The sequence below is a fragment of the Sphaeroforma arctica genome (genome assembly GCF_001186125.1).
Source record: "Sphaeroforma arctica JP610 unplaced genomic scaffold supercont1.630, whole genome shotgun sequence".
Classification (NCBI taxonomy): Eukaryota; class Ichthyosporea; order Ichthyophonida; genus Sphaeroforma; species Sphaeroforma arctica.
Genome location: NW_014039928.1, coordinates 42706 through 48213, shown reverse-complemented (window position 1 = coordinate 48213; position 5508 = coordinate 42706).

The following is a 5508-nucleotide window of genomic DNA, read 5'->3' as shown; positions in this document are numbered from 1 at the left end:
CGTCGCATATAGTTATTAAAGTGATATATGCTCATATTGCGATCGCTGACGAAACGCAAGTGCGTCAACATAACAGCACCAGTGTTCATCACACAGGAAACGTAAGGTTTCAAACCCTACGCCGCAAGAGACTCGTTCGTAACTCAACATCCGATCCAACACTCTCAATTGGCGATGGCCGTCAGTGCCATGTTTGTGCGCACTTGCGCACGTTAACCAATGGATGTGCTGTCACCCACTAGAGTGTGACCGCCGTTTCATCTGTCATCTGTGTACCTACACCCTCATCCACACAGTGGCTATGGTGTGAACTGCTGCTACACCCCGCACAAGTCACACCCACGGGCCCGTGCACGCACACACCACTCATCCTTCATCCTTTATCCTCCATGTGTGTGGTTATCTTCTCCTGATCATCCTTCATCCTTCATTCTCCATGTGTATGTGGTTATCTTCTCCGGATCATCCTTCATCCTCCATCCTCCATGTGTGTGTGGTTATCTTCTCCTGTCTTTCCCCACAGACCTTTTCGCCCGATATCTTCAGTAAGTTCATGGGCGACAATGCGCTGTATGGCAATCTGGCGATGCAGTCTGTCAATGTGTTTGTCATTCTCTTCACCATCTATGCCATCGACAAATTCGGACGAATCACACTGCTGTGGACTGGTGGTCTAGGTATGTACTGTGCTTATGTGTTTTAAGGTTTTTAGGGTTTTAGGGTTTTCGGGTCTGTATGGCCTAATTCTGTGTGCATGTGTCTGTATTGTTTTGTTCTGTGTTTATGTATTTGTATTGCTTTGTTCTGTGTTTATGTAACTGTATTGTTTTGTTTTGTTCTGTGGTTATGTATCTGGATTGCTTTGTTCTGTATTTATGTGTCTGTATTGCTTTGTTCTCTGTTTTATGTATCTGTATTGCTTTGTTTTGTGTTTTATGTATCTGTATTGTTTTTTCTGTGGTTATGTATCTGAATTGCTTTGTTCTGTGGTTATGTGTCTGTATTGCTTTGTTCTGTGTTTATGTAGCTGTATTGTTTTGTTTTGATCTGTGGTAATGTATCTGGATTGCTTTGTTTTGTGTTTATGTATCTGTATTGCTTTGTTTTGTGTTTATGTGTGTGTATTATTTTATTCTGTGGTTATGCATCTGTATTGTTTTGTTCTGTGGCTATGTATCTGGATTGCTTTGTTCTGTGGTTATGTGTCTGTATTGTTTTGTTCTGTGGTTATGTGTCTGTATTGCTTTGTTCTGTGTTTATGTAGCTGTATTGTTTTGTTTTGTTCTGTGGTTATGTATCTGGATTGCTTTGTTCTGTATTTATGTGTCTGTATTGCTTTGTTCTCTGTTTTATGTATCTGTATTGCTTTGTTTTGTGTTTTATGTGTGTGTATTGTTTTGTTCTGTGGTTATGTGTCTGTATTGCTTTATTCTGTGTTTTATGTATCTGTATTGCTTTGTTCTGTGGTTATATATCTGGATTGTTTTGTTCTGTGGTTATGTATCCGGATTGCTTTGTTCTGTGGTTGTGTGTCTGGATTGCTTTGTTCTGTGTTTATGTATCTGTATTGTTTTGTTCTGTGTTTATGTATGTGTATTGCTTTGTTCTGTTTTCATGTTTTTGTATGGCCTTATTCTGTGTACATGTGTCTGTATTACTTTGTTCTGTGTACATGTGTCTGTATTGCTTTGTTCTGTGTACAAGTGTCTGTATTACTTTGTTCTGTGTTTATGTATCTGTATTGTTTTGTTCTGTGGTTATGTATCTGTATTGCTTTGTTCTGTATACATGTGTCTGTATTACTTTGTTTTGTGTTCTATGTAGGTATTCTGCGGCTTCATCGCTATAGGTCAGGTGTTTGTAGTCACATTAGTACCAGAGACTGGGGGGGAGCCGCTGGAAGACATGGATGAGCATGTACAGCACTTCAAAGCAGGCATGCAGCGACGTTCCTTGCTACCTATGATAAACAGACATACAGATGAAGTGAAGAGCGTGCAAGCGTCTGCATAGAAAGAGCAGACTGTGACAAGTGCCCAAAGTCTAATGTAAACGAAGCGAAATAAAATAGATCACAAGTGATGCCATCAGAGGCACGTTTAAACGGATTGGGAAGTGAACATTTTAATAGTTCTGCTTTGGTACACAAGTGCATTCTATAGTTACTAATAGACCAAAGTTGAGTGATTTTGAAAACTTATAAATGTTTTGTGGTGACTCTGTAGTGTACTCCCCAGGTTGTTGTCGGGGTAAATTTCAAAGGTAGATATCCATATTTCATAGCCAACTGATTGCTGTTCTGTGCATTACTATATGCATATCGAAGTACGTTTCATATATAAGCTTGCCAAGCTTCTAAAACATAGTCCGGAATACATATTCACATGAATATCAACAATACATAGTCCGGAAGATACGCGCGTTATTGAAATTTTATTAATATATGCGTCTTGCATTTGCCACATTTATTTAACGATTGATGAACCGGGTACAACCATTTCTCGCGCGACATTCTTGTTGGAGGGAGTTTAAACGGTATGCTGTACAGTTCTTTTACTACAATGTACTTTTCCAACCCCATGAATCCACATTTGCTGATAGGAGTATTCGCGGCGTTGGCTCTATGTTTTGAAATTAAGGCATCTCCACGAAAACACTGCAAAGCTCGGGGATCAAGGTGCTCGCTTGTGTAAATCAACAGGCGGATTGACTGTTCGTCAGATATCAGGCCATGAAACAGCGACGCAGCCCAACCCACATGTTCAGAGCGTTGAATATTATGTACACAAGTGATGTGGCTACACTGGATACGCCTTCTAGATAAGACCTATAAGTGAACCCAGTACTTGATATGTGCAGATAGGTTCACACGTCTCTAAAGTGGGTAAGCTAACACTTAATCTGAGAGATTAATGCTATTAATATTTAGTATAAATACATATAAACACATACATACATACCTTTAGGCATTTCCCATCCCGATGTTCTCATTACCCTCTCGTAGACAGCACCGTCATGTGCGCACCCTTCGGATCCGCACAGTGTGAACTGATAACTACGATCTAACGACACACACGCAAAAACATTTTGGCTCAGAAACTCTTTCCTGTTTCTAAAAAAACCCCCACAATATGTTGTTAAATATGAATATTTACAAGAACATAAATTGTTGTTTTATTTATATATATATATATATTTAAAAACAAGTTATGGAATAGAAATATTGTAATAGCCTTCTGAACGAAGATCTCGAAATAGTGTAAATACATCTCTGTACAAATACAATTTAGGAGGCTATGGAAATAGACATAAATATTTATTTTTTAAATAGCCTACTAAGTAAAACATAGGACTTGACACAAGAAGTTGTCGCATTCATAGATAGAATACCATTGTTATATTTTTAAAATAGGCTATGTTTATACAAATATACTTGTCTTTTTTTTATAATAAATATACAAATATCGTTATGTATCCGCACTTCTGTGGCCCGAGATTCTAGAAAGAGACTGAGACACGTCGCTTATTCTCTCAAAAAAAACCCCCTCCTGGCATTGTCGTAAATATAACTTCAGCTTCTTTTGTCCGGTGTTTCAATTTAGACGACGGCTATGTTTTCGGTACATATATTTTAAATTGTACAATTTAGGAGGCTATGATTAAATGTTTGTAAAATTATATAATGTCGCGAACTCGCGATATATAATAACTACATACCTCGGAATGTCGTTATTCCTAAATTTAATAAAGTAGCAGTTTCGCGGGACACTAAAAATACTCTACTAGATTCAAATAGTTGACACTTGATATCAGCTCGTATATATTTTACTTTTTGTTTGTATGTATCATTCTCATCATGTACTTGTGTATATATTACTATATTTACAATGATAAATAAATTATTGCAAATATTTCTACTACAATTATTACCAAAAAAACAAAAGGAACAGTTTGAAACTAAAGATTTACATATGAATACTCTATAGTCTATAGAGAATTAGAGATAGAACAACGCTTTAGAACAACGCTCATTGGCACACCGCAACAGAATTCTGGCGAGCAAATTGAGTCGAATTAATTGGCTATAAAAACCATAGTCGAGAAGTAATGTGCATTATGTATAATATATTCAATAATCTGGCACATGCACACAATGTCATAAAGGCCAAAGTTGCTCTATTTATTTCAATTGTTTCATGCATAGAAGAGAACTTAGATAATCACTCAAAAGTTAATGCTCCGTTGGCTGTGGTGAGGGCAAGACAGGCAAACCAGTATGCTGCTGCTTTGCAGTTGACCACGGTCGGTCTAAGACTGCAGTCTACCATTTACCATAGCCTCTAAATTAAAAGGCTATACATTTACTACAGGGGTGTGGAACAAAAGTTTGTTCATGTGCAGAAGCAAAAGAAGAAGAAAAATATCATACACAGGGCACACCTGAGGCGAATGCCAGACAGATAGAATCCTGAAATCCTAGTGAGACAAGGTAGGTTGCTGAAAACTAGACGCACATTTGTTGATCTGGTGTGCTCGTGTTATTGCGAACATGGAGAAGCCTAAAACTTTTGGATGTATGGCGTATATTGGTAAAACTTCGCGGCTGTAGCAAGGACTGGAAACCTTAAAGAAAACCTCGAAGTGTAAAGACACAGGCAAGGATAAAAAGGAACACATTGAGGTTTTGTGGAGTCATGATGCGTTTCGTGCAACAGGAAGTCTATTTGGGAATCTACAAACTAGAAAGAAATAAATGTGATCGTTACTATCGCGCCTGTATCTGATAATCAGCGTCATCGAATAGCCATATGTAGGGAGAGTGAGGGGAATGTGAGTGGAGTGAGAGGGAGTACTTAAAGTATTGCTACACTTTTGATTGGACCACCAAGGAATCTCGCTGACAAATCATAAGAAAGTACATACATACGACATCATCAGAGGACCTGAAAGCTTGGGTCCATTGATAGCTTGGGTTTATTGATAGCTTGTGGATTTACTGAGGCTAAATTCCTCTATAGTAACATGGCAATTGTCAACATCATCAGAGAACCTGAAAGCTTGGGTTCATTGATAGCTTGGGTTTACTGATGCTAATTATCCTCTATAGTAACATGGCAATTGTCAACATCCAAAACTCAATGCTAATACTCGGCACAGAACGTTCGCATTGGACAGATAAGCACTTAAATACAAGTGAAGTAGTGTGTACATTGCAGTCTGCTAGAACTGTAAGATATGTTTGTTCATGTCCTTCCCTGTGTAATGGTGTGTACACTATACAACAACCATCAAAGTATAAACAGACACTATACAATCACCATCAACATACACGATCACCATCTAAGTATAACAAGACTCCACACAAAACCAACAAGGTACAACCATCGAAGTTTAAACAAACCCTATACAAAAACCATCAAAGAATAAACAGGCCTTATACAATCACCAACACAAATCACGGTTTATATAAATATATACATATACATATATATGTTTATACATATACAT